At 45.7% G+C, this 23,600-nt stretch overlaps 1 long non-coding RNA gene across 1 annotated transcript in view; it reads right to left on the reverse strand.

Moving 5' to 3' along the window:
• Positions 1–6,796, reverse strand: part of LOC138503142 (uncharacterized) — a 172,819-nt gene extending 166,023 nt beyond the window's left edge. Inside the window, exon 1 of the long non-coding RNA XR_011279575.1 lies at positions 6,696–6,796. This is a non-coding gene — a long non-coding RNA (uncharacterized lncRNA). The remainder of the gene's footprint in view (positions 1–6,695) is intronic.
• Between the last annotated feature and the right edge of the window lie 16,804 nt (positions 6,797–23,600).

The raw sequence follows: 23,600 nt of genomic DNA on the forward strand, positions 1-23,600 counted from the left end.
CTTGCTCACTGTTCTTCGAGAGGCACAGCTCCACCTGACTGACGAGGCCCAACCAGACCGAAACACGTGTCTGGGGTTGCTATTGGTACTCTTGTTCAGAAGAGAATTGCCTGGCATTTCGGTGTTGGATGGCCCTTGGGCAGGACAAACACTGATATGTAATGGAAAGGTCTCCTCTGTGAAAGGGATAGTGAGCTAAAGATTCTGGTAGAGACTCTCCCGGGATATTGGCCAGTAGAGAGGGACTCCCTAGACCTCCTTTGTTTGTGCATATTAAGTAGCTTTGGTTTCTCCCATGTAAATTACTAGGGTAATCCTGCCGCGGACCCCTTGCTCACTGTTCTTCGAGAGGCACAGCTCCACCTGACTGACGAGGCCCATCCAGACCGAAACACGTGTCTGGGGTTGCTGTTGGTACTCTTGTTCAGAAGGAGAATTGCCTGGCATTTCAGTGCTGGACTGCCCATGTGGGCGGCACAAAGACTGATATGCAAATGAATATTTCCCATCTGTGAAAGGAATAGTGAGCGAAATAATCTGGTTGAGACTCTCCCAGTATATTGGCTGGTAGAGAGGGACTCTTAGGACCTGCCTTATTTGTGCAATATCAGTGACCCCAACATAACCACAGAAGACCTCAGTCACTCATAACATTAACATGCAGGTGCTCAGTAACCCTTAACATAACTATGCAATATTTGGGTCACCTCAACTTCACCATTGAAAATCGCAGTGACCCAAAAAGACAATAAAAACTCTCAGCAACACATAGAATTACCATCAAAAGTTTCATCGACTAAAACATACCCATGGAGGATTCTCATTAACCCACAAATTAAACATGGGTGGTCTCAGGGGCCCCGAAATAATCATGGTAGCACCCAGGAACAATCAGCCCATCGGTATATCCATGGGGGAACACAGTGACCCCACACAACCATTGAAGCTCACAGCAAATTCCAAAACAGCCATGAAAGATGTCAATGGCATGCACTGTACCATAACCAGCTTCAGTGATGACGTGCCCATCCTGTTCAGCCCCGGCCCTTCCTATCCACCGTTTCTCTGATTCAACCCAGGAGGTGCTCAGTGCACACAACAAAACCATTCACGCTCTAAGTGACACCATAACAACCCTGGAAGTTCTCAGCAACACTCAACATATCCATACACAATGTCGGGGATGACACAACCAACCCCTCAATGTCCACTCGCTCCCCCCATCACCTCCCAACACCCCCAACACATCCATAACCCAGGAAGTTCTCTCTGAATCCTGACAGAGCCACCGAATTTCTCAGTGACCTTGGTCGCAGACTTTGAAGGCCACAGCGCTGCCGAACACAGCTGCCTAGGGACATCTGAAGGAATCAGGGAATTTTTCAGGGAAAACCTCTGACAATTAAGCAACTAAACGCTGAGTGCTCACTGACACAGGCCTTCAGGTTCTCAGTGATCCCCAAAACAGCCTAAGTAGCTCTCCCCTATAGTATCAATAGCCAATTAAGTGATCAGAGACAAAACACTTACCACTGGGCCTTAGGCATACCTCATACTTAAAAGAACGCAGAGTTTAAATGACATGGCAGCTAGTTAAAGTTAATAAGAAGCATCATGCATGTCTCAAGCTATCCATTGATCTGGCAAAGCCATGTGGAAAAAAAGTACGTGTTTATGGAATCGTGTTTGTTACTAAATAAAATCACAGAAAATCATTTTCGTTTAAATATACAATTGCAGTTGTAGTCAGAATTTCGGAATTCCAGAATTCATGCAAAATATCGCTCAAACATAAAATGAGACTAAATGCTCTCTTTTTTGTTTAGAATTTAGTGGGAACATTTCAAAGCACTCAATAATCCATGCTCATTGTTGGTTGCCCTGCACGAACTCCCTGTTGAAGTCAGTCATTTACTGATGGCATCGCCTGAAATGCCAAAATCCAGGTTCTAATGCACATCTTGTGAAGTTGGCATCACTCTGTGCAGAAGAATTGATCTTCAAATGTATTATGCATTACAAGGCACATACAAAAAAAGTTTTTTTTTTTGCAAAAAAATAAAACCCTAGTTTCTGGATTCATTAATGATTTTATTTTTTTTTATTTTTTTTAATGGCTTCATCCGGGCCCTGGAGTGCATCTTGTGCGTAGTCCAGTAATATAAGAGTATGAATGGGTCTCCAAATGAGATCCCAGGGGATTCCTATAATTAGTCAGAAAGGTAATCTGTAAGGTTACATGTAAACAAGGTTTTCCACCTACAAAAGCGATTCTCTGGTCCCTACAATTGTGCCATAAATCACGGAGACAAACACATGAACCCACGATTTATTCGTCTCAAATAGTAAAATTACAGCATACCAAAAAATATGTCCAAAAAATTTACAGGAATCCCTAATGGGATTCCCCGTGCAACTAGGACGAGCAATCCCGTCCTTGGCAATTAAGAGGTTAAGATAGGGTTTCGTGGAGCTATATATCCAACCTGCACAAGTCAATCATTTCCTTTGGAGGCTCTTCACATTTTGGGAAATTTAGTAACACTAAATACCCCTCTTTGCCTCCACTTGTTCTAAAGTGAAAAAAGAACGAGGAGGGTTAAACCTCAAAAAGGCTGCAAATTAAATTGATGAAAAACAAGGGGACGGGATTCACATGTTCCCCATAATCCTTTGCAGCTCAGTGCTGCGCCAGATGGGCCCCCTTGCACATGGGAACCAAGAAAAGAAAAAAAGTCAACTTTCAAAGACCTTTACACAGAAACACTAATCTTGATTGTGTGTTTTATGAGGGAGGGCAGAGTGGTCCTTTAGCAAGCCAGGCACTGACAATCTGAAAGCTCAAATCCTAGCTCAACTACTTCACAAAATGCTTGATATTAGGTCAAGGTAATTTATCGGTTTGCGTTTTGCAACTTCTATCAGGCAACATAAACTAGCTGGCTTGAAAGAGTACTTCAATGCACAGTCCCATCACGAAGGCTGGATTGATGGACGGAGCAATGGGTGGATGTATGAATGAACAGATGGATTGATGAATTGATGGATGGTGTTTGATGGATGGATGGATAGATGGAAGGATGGGTGATGGGTGAATGGATTGATGGATAGATGGCTTGAGCTGGACGGAAGTATTGCTGGACCAACAGGTGGATGGGTAAGGATGGATTAAGGGATCACGGGGTGGATGGATGAATGGATAGATGGAAAGATGGGTAGATGGTTGTATGGATAGAGTGAGCTGGATGGAATTATGGCTGGACCAACAGGTGAATAGTAACAATGGATGAATGGATGGGGGATGGATGGACGGACGGACGGACTTTTTTTTCATAGCACACTTTCGGGAGAAAATCACCCTTAGGCACTGATCCTAAAGACACATATAAAATGAAGGCAAGTGTGGAAGAAATGATCACAACATCAGTGTATTAAGCCATGTGACATAGCTACAGTTCGGTCCAGAAAGTGCGCCAACCTAGTCTCAGCCCCAAGACAAGGCATGTCGGCACAATAACAAGCGTGTTTCCAAAATGTGCCGCCAAAACAGCACACTTACAAACCTGAGCTCAAAACTCCAGCACGGCTGCAGGCCACCGTGTGGACCCCCTGATACATGATTGGGACGGCGCTGCTATGACGCCTGTACCTCGATCACGGCCCATCGTTTCCAAGTGCAATTTGAGTCACAACTCGTTTCTTACTTGCAAATCGGCAAACGCATGATGCCAAACAAATATTAGGCCACACGTAACTAGTAGCGCTTCTCGTGAGCTAAAATACCTAGAATTCATGGAAACCCCTTAAAATAGGTTCCTGGATCTCAGTGGTTCTGACACTTGGGCAGTGCTCCAGTTGCTGGCTGTGAATCACAGAGGTACTGACCCTTACCCAGTTCTCCAGGCGGTGGCTGTGAATCGCACTGGTAGCGACAAGTGGCCAGTGCTCCAGTTGGTAGCTATGAATGACAGCGGTACTGACACTTGGACAGTGCTCCAGTTGCTGGCTGTGAATCACAGAGGTACTGACCCTTGCCCAGTTCTCCGGGAGGTGGCTGTGAATCTCACTGGTACTGACACTACCCTGGCGGTAAGGGGTTAACGCCAGCGTTAGCTGCGTCAACCCCTTACCGCCAATTACGAGTTCCGTTACCGCCATGGCCAATTTTCCGCCTGCTTTTCGCAGGCGGAGGAAACCATGGCGGTAAGGGACCCTCGTGTTAATTACGCCACCGTAATTTACGGTGGCGTAATTGACGCCTTCCCCACTCCCATTATGTCCTATGGGACAGAATGGGAATGGGGAAGGGCAGAATGGGGATTGGCGGATTTACCGCTCCACTCCACTCGGAATGGGGCGGTAAGTCCGCCATCCGCCATGGCGTAAAGGGACTTTGCGCCATGGCGGTAAAGTCCGGCCCTGGCGGAAAAATTCCGCCAGGGTCGTAATGAGGCCCTTGGCCAGTACTCCAGTTGCTGGCTGTGAATCACAGGGGTACTGACTCTTACCCAGTTCTCCAGGCGGTGTATGTGAATCCCACCAGTACTGATGATTGGCCAGTACTCTAGTTGGTGGCTGTGAATCCCACCAGTACTGACTGTGAATGACAGTGATAATGACACGTGACCCGTGCTCCAGTTGGTGGCGGTTCATGACAGCGGTACTGACACTTGGCCCGTGCTTCAGTTGGTGGCTGTGCATGACAGCGGTACTGACACTTGGCCAGTGCTCCAGATGGTGGCTTTGCATGACAGCGGTACTGACAATTGGCCAGTGCTCCAGTTGGTGGCTGTGCCTGACAGCGTTACTGATACTTGGCCAGTGCTCCAGATGGTGGCTGTGCATGACAGCGGCACTGACACTTGGCCAGTGCTCCAGTTGGTGGCTGTGCATGACAGCGGTACTGACACTTGGCCAGTGCTCCAGTTGGTGGTTGTTTATGACAGCGGCACTGACACTTGGCCAGTGCTCCAGTTGGTGGTTGTTTATGACAGCGGTACTGACATTTGGCCAGTGCTCCAGTTGGTGGCTGTGACAGCGGTACTGACACTTGGCCAGTGCTCCAGTTGGTGGCTGTGCATGACAGCGGTACTGACATTTGGCCAGTGCTCCAGTTGGTGGCTGTGCATGACAGCGGCACTGACACTTGGCCAGTGCTCCAGATGGTGGCTGTGCATGACAGCAGCACTGACACTTGGCCAGTGCTCCAGTTGGTGGCTGTGCATGACAGCGGTACTGACACTTGGCCAGTGCTCCAGTTGGTGGTTGTTTATGACAGCGGTACTGACACTTGGCCAGTGCTCCAGTTGGTGGCTGTGCATGACAGCGGTACTGACACTTGGCCAGTGCTCCAGTTGGTAGTTGTTTATGACAGCGGTACTGACACTTGGCCAGTGCTCCAGTTGGTGGCTGTGCATGACAGCGGTACTGACATTTGGCCAGTGCTCCAGTTGGTGGCTGTGCAAGACAGCGGTACTGACACTTGGCCAGTGCTCCAGTTGGTGGCTGTGCATGACAGCGGTACTGACACTTGGCCAGTGCTCCAGTTGGTGGCTGTGCATGACAGCGGTACTGACATTTGGCCTTTGCTCCAGTTGGTGGTTGTTTATGACAGCGGTACTGACACTTGGCCAGTGCTCCATTTGGTGGCTGTGCATGACAGCGGTACTGACATTTGGCCAGTGCTCCAGTTGGTGGCTGTGCATGACAGCGGTACTGACACTTGGCCAGTGCTCCAGTTGGTGGCTGTGCATGACAGCGGTACTGACACTTGGCCAGTGCTCCAGTTGGTGGCTGTGCATGACAGCGGTACTGACACTTGGCCAGTGCTCCAGTTGGTGGCTGTGCATGACAGCGGCACTGACACTTGGCCAGTGCTCCAGTTGGTGGCTGTGCATGACAGCGGTACTGACATTTGGCCAGTGCTCCAGTTGGTGGCTGTGCATGACAGCGGCACTGACACTTGGCCAGTGCTCCAGTTGGTGGCTGTGCATGACAGCGGTACTGACACTTGGCCAGTGCTCCAGTTGGTGGCTGTGCATGACAGCGGTACTGACATTTGGCCAGTGCTCCAGTTGGTGGCTGTGCATGACAGCGGCACTGACACTTGGCCAGTGCTCCAGTTGGTGGCTGTGCATGACAGCGGTACTGACACTTGGCCAGTGCTCCAGTTGGTGGCTGTGCATGACAGCGGTACTGACATTTGGCCAGTGCTCCAGTTGGTGGCTGTGCATGACAGCGGTACTGACACTTGGCCAGTGCTCCAGTTGGTGGCTGTGCATGACAGCAGTGCTCTAGTTGGTGGTGGTCTCTTAAATACACCAGACAGCACAGGAAAGAGAGTTGTCAACATGCCAGCTTACTGCTCGTTAAGGTGCCGAGGGCGGGCGGCAATATTTAATATTTCAGTAGCGTTCTCGGCCTCTGCGTTATCGTTTCCCAAACAGCTGGCCACCGCTGTCTGGAGTGAAAAGAGCCAGAACGCCCTGCGCGAAACGATGAATAATGCATGTCTGGGGGCTCGTGGCGCACGTGTACCAGCCACTCCGCACATGTTACAGTGGGTGAGGGCATACAGCCACAGCACCGTCAAGGCAAGCATACTTGCTGAACAGGGGCATAAAGTTTGGTTTAATGGGAAAGTTACTAAAAACAAAGCACAGTGGGGACCGTGGTGGGTAGACAGCATCGCTTACCTGAGCCTCCGGGCTCTTGTGCCAGCAGCCGGGGCGCCGAGGTTGGATTGGCACAGCTGCAGACCAGGGAGGCGGTGAGAGCTCTGCGCTGTGTGCAGATGATCTGAGCACTGATGGATGTGCCCAGGTGCCTCAGCCCAGGGACGCGGAGGCAGCCCCACCCCTGCACCAGTCCAGAGCCTGCAGCTGCCTCCGCCTGGAGGGGATCCCTGTTACCTAGGCGCAGCCAGGATGGCACAGCCCGGGCAGATGAGTCACGAGAGGAGAATGGCAAGCAGAGGCAATGCACTGGGGCCGCTGGACAAGCTCAGCGGACCCCAGACCAAATGCAGAAACCAGGCACTCAGAAGTAGCGCTTACACCGTACCCTCGCCATCGACACAGCCTGGGCACATACACCGTACCCTCGCCTTCAACACAGTCTGGGCACATACACCGTACCCTCGCCATCGACACAGTCAGGGCACATACACCGTACCCTCGCCATCGACACGGTCAGGGCACATACACCGTACCCTCGCCATCGACACGGTCAGGGCACATACACCGTACCCTCGCCATCGACACGGTCAGGGCACATACACCGTACCCTCGCCATCAACACAGCCTGGGCACATACACCGTACCCTCGCCATCGACACAGCCTGGGCACATACACCGTACCCTCGCCATCGACACAGCCTGGGCACATACACCGTACCCTCGCCATCGACACGGTCAGGGCACATACACCGTACCCTCGCCATAATCAAAACCATGACTCGTAACAGACATTGTAGACTTATCAATACCAAATCAAGCACGTATGAGAAACACCATACCCTCATCACAAACAAAACCAGGACTCTCAGCCAAAACCTTTCACTTATCAATACAAAATCAGGCACCTACGACAAACATCATACATCACAAACAAAAATAGAACTCTCAGCCAAAACCTTTCCCTTATCAATACAAAATCATGCACATATGAGAAACATCATACCCTCATCACAAACAAAACTGGGACTCTCAGCCACAACCTTTCCCTTATCAATACCAAATCAAGCACGTATGAGAAACACCATACCCTCATCACAAACAAAAACAGGACTCTCAGCCAAAACCTTTCACTTATCAATACAAAATCAGGCACCTACGACAAACATCATACATCACAAACAAAACCAGAACTCTCAGCCAAAACCTTTCCCTTATCAATACAAAATCATGCACATATGAGAAACATCATACCCTCATCACAAACAAAACTGGGACTCTCAGCCACAACCTTTCCCTTATCAATACAAAATCAGGCACGTATGAGAAACACCATATCCTCATCACAAACAAAACCGGCACTCTCAGCCAAAACCTTTCCCCTATCAATTCCAAATCAAGTACGTATGAGAAACACCATACCCTCATCACAAACAAAACCAGGACTCTCAGCCAAAACCTTTCACTTATCAATACAAAATCAGGCACCTACGACAAACATCATACATCACAAACAAAAATAGAACTCTCAGCCAAAACCTTTCCCTTATCAATACAAAATCATGCACATATGAGAAACATCATACCCTCATCACAAACAAAACTGGGACTCTCAGCCACAACCTTTCCCTTATCAATACCAAATCAAGCACGTATGAGAAACACCATACCCTCATCACAAACAAAAACAGGACTCTCAGCCAAAACCTTTCACTTATCAATACAAAATCAGGCACCTACGACAAACATCATACATCACAAACAAAACCAGAACTCTCAGCCAAAACCTTTCCCTTATCAATACAAAATCATGCACATATGAGAAACATCATACCCTCATCACAAACAAAACTGGGACTCTCAGCCACAACCTTTCCCTTATCAATACAAAATCAGGCACGTATGAGAAACACCATATCCTCATCACAAACAAAACCGGCACTCTCAACCAAAACCTTTCCCCTATCAATTCCAAATCAAGTACGTATGAGAAACACCATACCCTCATCACAAACAAAACCAGGACTCTCAGCCAAAACCTTTCACTTATCAATACAAAATCAGGCACCTACGACAAACATCATACATCACAAACAAAAATAGAACTCTCAGCCAAAACCTTTCCCTTATCAATACAAAATCATGCACATATGAGAAACATCATACCCTCATCACAAACAAAACTGGGACTCTCAGCCACAACCTTTCCCTTATCAATACCAAATCAAGCACGTATGAGAAACACCATACCCTCATCACAAACAAAAACAGGACTCTCAGCCAAAACCTTTCACTTATCAATACAAAATCAGGCACCTACGACAAACATCATACATCACAAACAAAACCAGAACTCTCAGCCAAAACCTTTCCCTTATCAATACAAAATCATGCACATATGAGAAACATCATACCCTCATCACAAACAAAACTGGGACTCTCAGCCACAACCTTTCCCTTATCAATACAAAATCAAGCACGTATGAGAAACACCATATCCTCATCACAAACAAAACCGGCACTCTCAGCCAAAACCTTTCCCCTATCAATTCCAAATCAAGTACGTATGAGAAACACCATACCCTCATCACAAACAAAACCAGGACTCTCAGCCAAAACCTTTCACTTATCAATACAAAATCAGGCACCTACGACAAACATCATGCATCACAAACAAAACCAGAACTCTCAGCCAAAACTTTTCCCTTATCAACACAAAATCATGCACGTATGAGAAACATCATACCCTCATCACAAACAAAACTGGGACTCTCAGCCACAAACTTTCCCTTATCAATACAAAATCATGCACGTATGAGAAACACCATATCCTCATCACAAACAAAACCGGCACTCTCAGCCAAAACCTTTCCCCTATCAATTCCAAATCAAGTACGTATGAGAAACACCATACCCTCATCACAAACAAAATCAGGACTCTCAGCCAAAACCTTTCACTTATCAATACAAAATCAGGCACCTACGACAAACATCATACATCAAAAACAAAACCAGAACTCTCAGCCAAAACCTTTCCCTTATCAATACAAAATCATGCACGTATAAGAAACACCATACCCTCATCACAAACAAAACCGGCACTCTCAGCCAAAACCTTTCCCCTATCAATACCAAATCAAGTACGTATGAGAAACACCATACCCTCATCACAAACAAAACCAGGGCTCTCAGCCAAAACCTTTCCCTTATCAATACCAAATCAAGCACGTATGAGAAACACCATACCCTCATCACAAACAAAACCAGGACTCTCAGCCAAAACCTTTCACTTATCAATACAAAATCAGGCAACTGCGACAAACATCATACATCACAAACAAAACCAGAACTCTCAGCCAAAACCTTTCCCTTATCAATACAAAATCATGCACGTATGAGAAACATCATACCCTCATCACAAACAAAACTGGGACTCTCAGCCACAACCTTTCCCTTATCAATACAAAATCATGCACGTATGAGAAACACCATATCCTCATCACAAACAAAACTGGCACTCTCAGCCAAAACCTTTCCCCTATCAATTCCAAATCAAGTACGTATGAGAAACACCATACCCTCATCACAAACAAAACCAGGACTCTCAGCCAAAACCTTTCCCTTATCAATACAAAATCATGCATGTATGAGAAACACCATACCCTCATCACAAACAAAACCGGCACTATCTGCCAAAACCTTTCCCCTATCAATACCAAATCAAGTACGTATGAGAAACACCATACCCTCATCACAAACAAAATCAGGGCTCTCAGCCAAAACCTTTCCCTTATCAATACCAAATCAAGCACGTATGAGAAACACCATACCCTCATCACAAACAAAACCAGGACTCTCAGCCAAAACCTTTCCCTTATCAATACAAAATCATGCACGTATGAGAAACACCATACCCTCATCACAAACAAAACCGGCACTCTCAGCCAAAACCTTTCCCCTATCAATACCAAATCAAGTACGTATGAGAAACACCATACCCTCATCACAAACAAAACCAGGACTCTCAGCCAAAACCTTTCACTTATCAATACAAAATCAGGCACCTACGACAAACATCATACATCACAAACAAAACCAGAACTCTCAGCCAAAACCTTTATCTTGTCAATACAAAATCATGCACGTATGAGAAACACCATACCCTCATCACAAACAAAACCGGCACTCTCAGCCAAAACCTTTCCCCTATCAATACCAAATCAAGTACGTATGAGAAACACCATACCCTCATCACAAACAAAACCAGGGCTCTCAACCAAAACCTTTCCCTTATCAATACCAAATCAAGCACGTATGAGAAACACCATACCCTCATCACAAACAAAACCAGGACTCGCAGCCAAAACCTTTCACTTATCAATACAAAATCAGGCACCTACGACAAACATCATACATCACAAACAAAACCAGAACTCTCAGCCAAAACCTTTCCCTTATCAATACAAAATCATGCACGTATGAGAAACACCATACCCTCATCACAAACAAAACCGGCACTCTCAGCCAAAACCTTTCCCCTATCAATACCAAATCAAGTACGTATGAGAAACACCATACCCTCATCACAAACAAAACCAGGGCTCTCAGCCAAAACCTTTCCCTTATCAATACCAAATCAAGCACGTATGAGAAACACCATACCCTCATCACAAACAAAACCAGGACTCTCAGCCAAAACCTTTCACTTATCAATACTAAAGCAGGCACTTATGAGAAACATCATACCCTCATCACAAACAAAACCAGGACTCTCAGCCAAAACCTTTCACTTATCAATACCAAATCAGGCACTTATGAATAACACCATACCCACATCACAAACAAAACCAGGTTTCTCGGCTAAAACCTTTCACTTATCAATACCAAATCAGGCACTTATGAGAAACACCATACCCTCATCACAAACAAAACCAGGACTCTCAGCCAAAACCTTTCACTTATCAATACAAAATCAGGCACCTACGACAAACATCATACATCACAAACAAAACCAGAACTCTCAGCCAAAACCTTTCCCTTGTCAATACAAAATCATGCACGTATGAGAAACACCATACCCTCATCACAAACAAATCCGGCACTCTCAGCCAAAACCTTTCCCCTATCAATACCAAATCAAGTACGTATGAGAAACACCATACCCTCATCACAAACAAAACCAGGGCTCTCAACCAAAACCTTTCCCTTATCAATACCAAATCAAGCACGTATGAGAAACACCATACCCTCATCACAAACAAAACCAGGACTCGCAGCCAAAACCTTTCACTTATCAATACAAAATCAGGCACCTACGACAAACATCATACATCACAAACAAAACCAGAACTCTCAGCCAAAACCTTTCCCTTATAAATACAAAATCATGCACGTATGAGAAACACCATACCCTCATCACAAACAAAACCGGCACTCTCAGCCAAAACCTTTCCCCTATCAATACCAAATCAAGTACGTATGAGAAACACCATACCCTCATCACAAACAAAACCAGGGCTCTCAGCCAAAACCTTTCCCTTATCAATACCAAATCAAGCACGTATGAGAAACACCATACCCTCATCACAAACAAAACCAGGACTCTCAGCCAAAACCTTTCACTTATCAATACTAAAGCAGGCACTTATGAGAAACATCATACCCTCATCACAAACAAAACCAGGACTCTCAGCCAAAACCTTTCACTTATCAATACCAAATCAGGCACTTATAAATAACACCATACCCACATCACAAACAAAATCAGGTTTCTCGGCTAAAACCTTTCACTTATCAATACCAAATCAGGCACTTATGAGAAACACCATACCCTAATCACAAACAAAACCAGGACTCTCAGCCAAAACCTTTCACTTATCAATACAAAATCAGGCACCTACGACAAACATCATACATCACAAACAAAACCAGAACTCTCAGCCAAAACCTTTCCCTTATCAATACAAAATCATGCACGTATGAGAAACACCATACCCTCATCACAAACAAAACCGGCACTCTCAGCCAAAACCTTTCCCCTATCAATACCAAATCAAGTACGTATGAGAAACACCATACCCTCATCACACACAAAACCAGGGCTCTCAGCCAAAACCTTTCCCTTATCAATACCAAATCAAGCACATATGAGAAACACCATACCCTCATCACAAACAAAACCAGGACTCTCAGCCAAAACCTTTCACTTATCAATACAAAATCAGGCACCTACGACAAACATCATACATCACAAACAAAACCAGAACTCTCAGCCAAAACCTTTCCCTTATCAATACAAAATCATGCACGTATGAGAAACACCATACCCTCATCACAAACAAAACTGGGACTCTCAGCCAAAACCTTTCCCATATCAATACAAAATCATGCACGTATGAGAAACACCATACCCTCATCACAAACAAAACCAGGGCTCTCAGCCAAAACCTTTCCCTTATCAATACCAAATAAAGCACATATGAGAAACACCATACCCTCATCACAAACAAAACCAGGACTCTCAGCCAAAACCTGTCACTTATCAATACTAAAGCAGGCACTTATGAGAAACATCATACCCTCATCACAAACAAAACCAGTACTCTGTCAGAATGTACCAAATTATAAACTGCAAAGGATACAGTACTCAAAAGGATACAAGAGGTAGGGTCTTCCGGATCCCTGTTCACACAATTTGCTAGTTGTGAAGTCAATTGAAGACCTTCCAAATGATACAACCCTCTGGCTGAATAAAACAGGCAGAGCGATGGATCACTGGAAAGGGCGTGGGTAAGGTATAGAAAGTCAGCCTAGGACAAAATAAAGTATCATGAATAGCTGCTCCAACCTGAGTATGATGAAATAGAATATGACAGGAATGTTCACACTGACCTTTAGTTCAGGGTAGAAGAATCCAGAAAGTCTCTTGAGGAATTGAATGTAGAACAAACGACAAGGAAGGGAAAATTAGTAGGGGAAACTTATCCCGAACGGAACGAGGCTCACGCTAGTTACGGGTTGAATTCACCACAGGATAGCGTCCAACACAGTTCATTGTCACCTTCCAATAATCCTTGAAAAGTTCCTTCCCACGTAAAGTAATGTCTCTAAATATGGCTCAATCCTTCTGTTAGTCTCACAGATGCAGGATTTGGAAATAGCGTTCTTTTTTAAGGAAAAACAAAGAACACGCGGTTATAAACAGCGTGAAGAAATAACGCGTGCGTGTGGATTTACACGCGGGCAGGATTTACGCAGTCCAGGCTAGCCGCGCATGAAGACAGAATGCGCGTGTGGATTTTACACGCGGGCAGGATTCACGCAGACCAGGCCAGCCGCGCTTGAAGACAGAGTACGCGTGTGGATTTTACACGCGGGCAGGATTCACGCAGTCCAGGCCAGCCGCGCTTGAAGACAGAGTACGCGTGTGGATTATACACGCGGGCAGGATTCACGCAGTCCAGGCCAGCCGCGCTTGAAGACAGAGTACGCGTGTGGATTTTACACGCGGGCAGGATTCACGCAGTCCAGGCCAGCCGCGCTTGAAGACAGAGTACGCGTGTGGATTTTACACGCGGGCAGGATTCACGCAGACCAGGCCAGCCGCGCTTGAAGACAGAGTACGCGTGTGGATTATACACGCGGGCAGGATTCACGCAGACCAGGCCAGCCGCGCTTGAAGACAGAGTACGCGTGTGGATTATACACGCGGGCAGGATTCACGCAGTCCAGGCCAGCCGCGCTTGAAGACAGAGTACGCGTGTGGATTTTACACGCGGGCAGGATTCACGCAGACCAGGCCAGCCGCGCTTGAAGACAGAGTACGCGTGTGGATTATACACGCGGGCAGGATTCACGCAGTCCAGGCCAGCCGCGCTTGAAGACAGAGTACGCGTGTGGATTTTACACGCGGACAGGATTCACGCAGTCCAGGCCAGCCGCGTTTGAAGACAGAGAGCGCGTGAGGATTTGCACGCGGAGGAAATGCTCCAGGAATCAGCGTGTGGCGGAACACACGCTACAGAAGGCCAAATTGTAGCTGTAGAAGATTGCCAGGATGCAGATCAGAGGTTCAGCTACACAACGCCAAAAGATTCGATCAGAAGCAGCGAGTGAAGTTTCTACGCTGCTTAAATACGTAATACCGTAGTTCACGTGACGAACAAAAGTCACGTGGATTTAGCGACGTGAAAGGTGAAAACGTCGTTTTCCCGGTAACGTATCGAATAACCTCCATTTGGAATAGAACGGTCTAGCTGTTCTGCGAGCGTAGCGTCCAGCATGCATGACAGTGCCATCCCCCAAAGGGGCCACCTCCCCCCTTCTTGAGTGAAAGCGCTTCAATAAAGCAGGAGCATGAATATTAGAAAGAGGTTCCCAGGACCTATCTTCGGGGCCATAGCCCTTCCAGTCCACCAGATAATACGGCCTACCAGAACGTAATTTCATATCCAGTATGTCTTGTACCTCGTATTCATCTGAACCACGCACAGAAATAGCAACAGGCCGTACAGGCAATCTCGTAGTCTCAGAACATGGCTTAATGAGTGACACGTGGAATACAGGATGCACTCGCCATCGTTGTGGCAAAGCCAGACGTACAGCAGCAGGATTGAGTACCTTGAGCACTACATATGGACCAATGAATTTAGGCAATAATTTCTTTTTGCCTGGAATTCTTAAGTTCTTAGTGGATAACCAGACTTTCATACCAGCCTTATAGACAGGTGCGGGTACTCTATGAGCATCGGCATAGAACTTGTCACGTCGTTTAGCCTGCTCCAATTGCTGCTTCACCTTTCTCTGTAATCTCTTCAGATCACGAAAAGTACGGCCTGCGGCAGGCGTGTCCAAGGATAGACCGGAATCCAGAGGTATTGATCGGGGGTGTTGTCCATAGAGAGCATAGAATGGCGAAGTGTCTATGGCACTATGATAAGAGTTGTTATAGGCGAATTCAGCCGCCGGCAGTACCGTGAGCCAATCCGATTGATATTGCAAACACAGGCACCGCAGATATTGTTCCATAGTGCAGTTGACCCTTTCAGTCTGCCCGTCAGTTTGAGGGTGATAAGCACTGGACATTCTATCATCAATCAGTAAAGCAGAGGTTAAAGCTCTCCAAAAGCGTGATGCAAACTGTGAGCCCCTGTCTGTAATGATTACTGATGGTAGACCAAAGAACCGAAATATATGTTGGATGAATAGTTCAGCTAAAACAGCAGCAGTTGGTAAACCAATACAGGGTATAAAAAGAGCCAATTTAGTGAAATAATCGACAACGACCCATATGGTATCATATCCCTGATTTGGGGGAAGTTCCACCACAAAATCCATAGATATCATGTCCCATGGTTTGTTGGGGACAGGTAAAGACTGGAGTAAGCCCACTGGTTTACCAGGAGTATTTTTACATTGGATGCATACAGAACAGGAAGATACATAGTCTATAACATCTTTTGCCATGGTTGGCCACCAACACCACCTTTTGAGTAGTTCTAGTGTTTTCTTCCGTCCCGGATGGGCTGCAATCAAGGAATCATGATTCCATTTGAGGGCTTTATTCTGCATTGAAGGTGTTGGTAGATAAAGAACACCTTGTGTGAATGGTAAACCGTTATGTACGTCCATATTCATATCCTGGACAACTTGTGGATGATCTTTTACCCACTTTTGTACTTCAGTTTTTAAGGATGGTTGAACAGAACAACTGCATATTACATGATCTGCCAACAGTTGGATCTGTACTTTTTCTTCTTCCTGCGCCTCTTTACTCATGCGGGACAAAGCGTCCGACTTAACATGTTCTCGGGCAGGACGATAGGTGACCTTGAAATCGTATTGGGCAAAAAAGACATGCCATCTGGCCTGACGGGCCGTAAGGCATTTCATGGATTTGAATGCTTGAAGATTTCTATGGTCAGAGTACACCAATACCTGATGTTTGGCGCCAAGAAGATGATGACGCCATTCTCGGAAAGCATCCTTGATAGCCAGTAGTTCCCGTTCAGTGACGGTGTAGTTTCGTTCATATGAGGTAAGTTTGCGAGAGAAGAAAGCCACTGGGTGTTCCTCCTTAGTTTCTGTGCAAACTTGTGACAGTACTGCACCAATAGCGACACTGGAAGCATCCGCTTCAACGATAAACTGGCGATCTGGATCCGGATGTTGAAGCACGGGTGCAGTGGTAAATGCTTCCTTCAGCTTCTCGAATGATGCTTGGGCATGTTGGTTCCAACAGAAAGGAACTTTAGAACTGGTTAAAGCCGTCAAAGGAGCTACTGTCTTGGAGAAGGAATGAATAAATCTGCGATAGAAATTCGCAAAGCCTAAGAAAGACTGTAATGATTTGACATTATGCGGGATCGGCCAATTCAAGATGGCCTTCACCTTGGAACGACTCATTCGGGCACCTAAATTGGTAATGTCGTAACCAAGGAATTCCACCTCCTGTGAATGAAAGACGCATTTCTCAGCTTTCACATAAAGATGGTTCTCCCTGAGTCTTTGTAGGACTGTGGAAACATGTTTGACGTGTTCCGATAAAGATGATGAGTAGATCAGGATGTCATCCAGATAGATCACCACAAACTGGTCCATTATGTCTCTGAATATATCGTTCATGAAAAATTGAAATGTGGCGGGAGCATTGCACAGACCAAAAGGCATCACCAAATACTCGTAAAGACCATACCGTGTCTTAAAAGCGGTCTTCCATTCGTCGCCTTCATGAATGCGAATCAAATTGTATGCTCCTCGCAAGTCCAGTTTGGTGAAATAACTGGAAGTGCCTAATTGATCCAATAAAACGTTTATCAGTGGTAAGGGATATTGATTTTTGATAGTAATGTCATTAAGTGCCCTGTAATCAATGCAAGGCCTGAGGTCTCCCTCTTTCTTAGGAACAAAGAATAGAGGAGAGGCAGCTGGTGATTGTGATGACCGTATAAAACCCATTGCTAGCGCTTTATCAATATATTCTTTTAACACAACATCTTCTTTAGGTGTTAGTGAATATACACGGCCTGTAGGTATTTTGGCACCAGGAATCAGTTCAATTGGACAGTCGTACTGTCGATGTGGAGGTAATTGTTCTGCCTGGCCTTTATCAAAGACATCAGCATAATCAGCGTATTCGCATGGTATGGTATTGTCGCATTGCTGTACTACGCTGATAGTGGAATCTCCTACCATAGAAGTCAATAGGTGTTGTTTATTTGACACCTCCTGACTGGTAAAGCAATGTTCATTGCAATGAATTGAAGGATATTGGAGTGATCCTGAAACCCAGTCAACAGCAGGATTGTGAAGGGTTAACCATGCCAGACCGAGTATGATTTCGTACTGTGGTGCAGCAATGACATCGAAGATGATTTCTTCTGAATGATTATTCAATAATGTCATCTGAACAGGTACCGTCTCCTGGGTTACCATACCAGAAGTCAAAACAGAGCCGTCCACGGTGTTAACCGTTTCAGGTCTTTTTTTGTTTACAAGGGGTAAGGAACAATTCTTGGCATAAGTGATGTCTATGTAATTGTTTGTGGCTCCAGAATCAACCATGGCTTTGGAAACCACTTCTCGTCCATCACAACGCAATGTCACCTGAACTATTACAGGTGCATGTTTAGGTATGGTACTGGAGTCCGATGAAACACTCGACATAGGGACTCCTGCTATTGTCGAGTTTTGGCGTTTCCCGAACGCTTGATGGGTTTTTTGGGACATGTCGCCAATAAATGCTCGGAAGAACCACAGTACATACATAAGTGATTTTTTCTTCGGTTCTCCCTTTCTGCATTGGACAATCGACCTCTCACGGCGCCAATCTGCATGGGTTCAGGGTCGTTAGAGGGGACTGCTGGTGTCTCTGAACGCCCCGAGACTTGCATGAAGGGCTTTTTCTCTCCCTTCCGAGCATTCCTTCGGGCGTCGATTTGTAGAACCAAATCGAGCAGTTCTGGAAAACCCGTAGGAACCACAGGAACTGTAGATAAGGCATCTTTCAGTTCTTCCGAAAGACCCTTGTAGAAAACAGCCGTTTTCTTGCTGTCAGGCCATTGGGTTTCTGCCGTCAGTTGATTGAACCGAGCAACGTAAGACAAAAGGGGTTGGTTGCCTTGTTGTAGGTTAAGCAACTCTAAATCTGTGGCTTGAGTTGAATAACGCATGTCAAAAACTTTACTCATAGCATTCAAGAGATCGTCACAATCGTACAACAAAGGGCTATTTGTTTCCAACAAAGGGTTAGCCCAAGCAGCAGCTGTGCCCCCTAAATGGGAAAGCACGAAGGCTGCTTTTGTGGTTAGATCAGGAAAAGATGTAGGACGGCAAAGAAAATGGAGTCGGCACTGATTTACAAAGGTTCTATAGGTTTTGGGATCACCCGTGAACCGTTCCGGAGGGGCTAAGGGAAACTGAGTGGGCATAACCACATTAATAGTTTCCTGTGGGGGTGCCGTAGTCCCAGATCCAGATGCCGTAGCCATTGGCATCTGTGCTCCCTGAGGACTTCCATGCAGGGCGTCTTGCATAACGTCCATACGGTGCCGTAACATGTCCTGTGCTGCAACCATTTCAGTTCTCAAATCACTGATCAACTGTGTCAAAACAGCTAAAGGATCCGTACCCTCCATGGCTTCTGATTCTGTCAGAATGTACCAAATTATAAACTGCAAAGGATACAGTACTCAAAAGGATACAAGAGGTAGGGTCTTCCGGATCCCTGTTCACACAATTTGCTAGTCGTGAAGTCAATTGAAGACCTTCCAAATGATACAACCCTCTGGCTGAATAAAACAGGCAGAGCGATGGATCACTGGAAAGGGCGTGGGTAAGGTATAGAAAGTCAGCCTAGGACAAAATAAAGTATCATGAATAGCTGCTCCAACCTGAGTATGATGAAATAGAATATGACAGGAATGTTCACACTGACCTTTAGTTCAGGGTAGAAGAATCCAGAAAGTCTCTTGAGGAATTGAATGTAGAACAAACGACAAGGAAGGGAAAATTAGTAGGGGAAACTTATCCCGAACGGAACGAGGCTCACGCTAGTTACGGGTTGAATTCACCACAGGATAGCGTCCAACACAGTTCATTGTCACCTTCCAATAATCCTTGAAAAGTTCCTTCCCACGTAAAGTAATGTCTCTAAATATGGCTCAATCCTTCTGTTAGTCTCACAGATGCAGGATTTGGAAATAGCGTTCTTTTTTAAGGAAAAACAAAGAACACGCGGTTATAAACAGCGTGAAGAAATAACGCGTGCGTGTGGATTTACACGCGGGCAGGATTTACGCAGTCCAGGCTAGCCGCGCATGAAGACAGAATGCGCGTGTGGATTTTACACGCGGGCAGGATTCACGCAGACCAGGCCAGCCGCGCTTGAAGACAGAGTACGCGTGTGGATTTTACACGCGGGCAGGATTCACGCAGTCCAGGCCAGCCGCGCTTGAAGACAGAGTACGCGTGTGGATTATACACGCGGGCAGGATTCACGCAGTCCAGGCCAGCCGCGCTTGAAGACAGAGTACGCGTGTGGATTTTACACGCGGGCAGGATTCACGCAGTCCAGGCCAGCCGCGCTTGAAGACAGAGTACGCGTGTGGATTTTACACGCGGGCAGGATTCACGCAGACCAGGCCAGCCGCGCTTGAAGACAGAGTACGCGTGTGGATTATACACGCGGGCAGGATTCACGCAGACCAGGCCAGCCGCGCTTGAAGACAGAGTACGCGTGTGGATTATACACGCGGGCAGGATTCACGCAGTCCAGGCCAGCCGCGCTTGAAGACAGAGTACGCGTGTGGATTTTACACGCGGACAGGATTCACGCAGTCCAGGCCAGCCGCGTTTGAAGACAGAGAGCGCGTGAGGATTTGCACGCGGAGGAAATGCTCCAGGAATCAGCGTGTGGCGGAACACACGCTACAGAAGGCCAAATTGTAGCTGTAGAAGATTGCCAGGATGCAGATCAGAGGTTCAGCTACACAACGCCAAAAGATTCGATCAGAAGCAGCGAGTGAAGTTTCTACGCTGCTTAAATACGTAATACCGTAGTTCACGTGACGAACAAAAGTCACGTGGATTTAGCGACGTGAAAGGTGAAAACGTCGTTTTCCCGGTAACGTATCGAATAACCTCCATTTGGAATAGAACGGTCTAGCTGTTCTGCGAGCGTAGCGTCCAGCATGCATGACATACTCTCGGCCAAAACCTTTCACTTATCAATACCAAATCAAGCACGTAAGAGAAACACCATACCCTCATCACAAACAAAACCAGGTCTCTCGGCTAAAACCTTTCACTTATGAATACCAAATCAGGCACTTATGAGAAACACCATACCCACATCACAAACCAAACCAGGGCACTCGGCCAAAACCTTTCACTTATCAAAACAAAACCAGGCACTTATGAGAAACACCATACCCACATCACAAACAAAACCAGGTCTCTCGGCTAAAACCTTTCCCTTATGAATACCAAATCAGGTGCTTATGAGAATCGCCATACCCACATCACAAACAAAACCAGGACACTCGGCCAAAACCTTTCACTTATCAATACCAAGTCAAGCATGTAAGAGAAACACCATACCCTCATCACAAACAAAACCAGGACACTCAGACAAAACCTTTCACGTATTAATACCAAATCAGGCACTTATGAGAAGCACCATTCCCACATCACAAACAAATCCAGGACTCTCAGCCAAAACTTTCACTTATCAATACCAAATCAGGCACTTATGAGAAGCACCATTCCCACATCACAAACAAAACCAGGACTCTCAGCCAAAACTTTCACTTATCAATACCAAATCAGGCACTTATGACAAACACCATACCCACATCACAAACAAAACCAGGTCTCCCAGCCAAAACCTTTCACTTATCAATACCAAATCAGGCACGTATGAGAAACACCATACCCACATCACAAACAAAACCAGGACTCTCAGCCAAAACCTTTCACTTATCAATACCAAATCAAGCATGTAAGAGAAACACCATACCCTCATCACAAACAAAACCAGGACACTCACCCAAAACCTTTCACTTATCAATACCAAATCAGGCACTTATGAGAAGCACCATTCCCCCATCACAAACAAAACCAGGACTCTCAGCCAAAACCTTTCACTTATCAATACCAAATCAGGTACGTATGAGAAACACCATACCCACATCAAAAACAAAACCAGGACTCTCAGCCAAAACCTTTCACTTATCAATACCAAATCAGGCACTTATGAAAAACACCACACCCACATCACAAACAAAACCAGGACTCTCAGCCAAAACCTTTCACTTATCAATAGCAGGACTTGGGAAATCAAGCAATTATGAAAAACACCTCACCCACGTCACAAACAAAACCATGACTCTCAGCCAAAACCTTTCACTTATCAATACCAGGACTTAGGAAATCAAGCAATTATGAAAAACACCACACCCACGTCACAGACAAAGCCAGGACTCTCAGCCAAAAGCTTTCACTTATCAATACCAAATCAAGCACGTATGAGAAACACCATACCCTCATCCCAAACAAAACCAGGACTCTCAGACAAAACCTTTCATTTATCAATACAAAATCAGGCACTTATTAAAAACACCACACCCACATCACAAACATAACCAGGACACTCAGCCAAAACCTTTCACTTATCAATACCAAATCAAGCACGTATGAGAAACACCATACCCCCATCACAAACAAAACCAGGACTCTCAGCCAATACCTTTCACTTATCAATACCAAATCAGGGTTCCTTTGATCACCATCATACCCACATCACAAACAAAACTAGGACTCTCAGCCAAACCCTTTCACTTATCAATAGCAAATCAGGCACTTATGAGAAACATCATATCCACATCACAAACACAACCTTGACTCTCAGCCAAAACCTTTGATTTATCAATATAAAATCAAGCACTTATGAACAACACCATAGCCACATCACAAACAGAACCAGGACCCTCACCCAAAACCTTTAATTTTAAAACCATGACTCTCAGATGAAATCATGTATCAATACCAAATCAGGCACTTAAGACAAACATCGTTCCCATGTGGTAAAAATACAAGTTCAGCGTGGTAAAAAAGTGCAAACTTACCAGCTGCGGGATTAGCCCACTAAAGATGGGATGGGGCTTCATTGATAGCCACACAGTTGTATGCACTAGGCTGGAGAATGTCCTAAATAATTGTGTTTCAAGCAAATAACATATATATGTAAAGATGAGTTACAGGTAAGTATACAAGGCTTAACATTAGACTGAGGCACTGTAAACAGGCCTCAGAGCATGATTTTCACTAGAAACAAATTCACATTTTATTAACTTGCCTAGTAGTCGCAGAGGCTGGCAACACATTGCAAATTACACGTTCCCAGGATCATACGTTAAAAAAAGAACAGCTCTTGATTCTTTCGAGGTCAGGGAGCTAACCTCATGGGTGCCGAAGAAAGGCAGTGGGCACACAATAATTTAAGAATTTGGCAAATTCCTTTATGAAACTGATCTATTGGTGGTTTCATAGTGTCCCATGGTGGTTTCAAATTGCCTCTTGGCACATGTGAGCCTGAGAAAAGGTTCAAAGAGTTCTTAAGATGCAACATTAAAAAGGTAATTTTTAAGTGGTTCAAGGCTCCTCCAGTATCATGATCGACTATATTCACATGAGAAACGGGTGGCGATGACTGGCGGCAGATGAATAAAGATCTGATGGTCATCTCAAATGTCTCAATAGTTTGGCACTTCTGATGTGGGAACTGTGGGTTGGACTGTGACGTCACAGAGGTGGTCGAAGGTGGTGTGGTAAGGTTTGCAGAACTCAATAATTTCAGGATACTGTGTATCCCACTATAGGGGAATGACGCAGCTCTACCAATCAGCTCCACATGAGGGACTATCTCAA

Source organism: Ambystoma mexicanum, chromosome 11 (assembly GCF_040938575.1).
Source record: "Ambystoma mexicanum isolate Mex_15411 chromosome 11, UKY_AmexF1_1, whole genome shotgun sequence".
Classification (NCBI taxonomy): Eukaryota; Metazoa; Chordata; class Amphibia; order Caudata; family Ambystomatidae; genus Ambystoma; species Ambystoma mexicanum.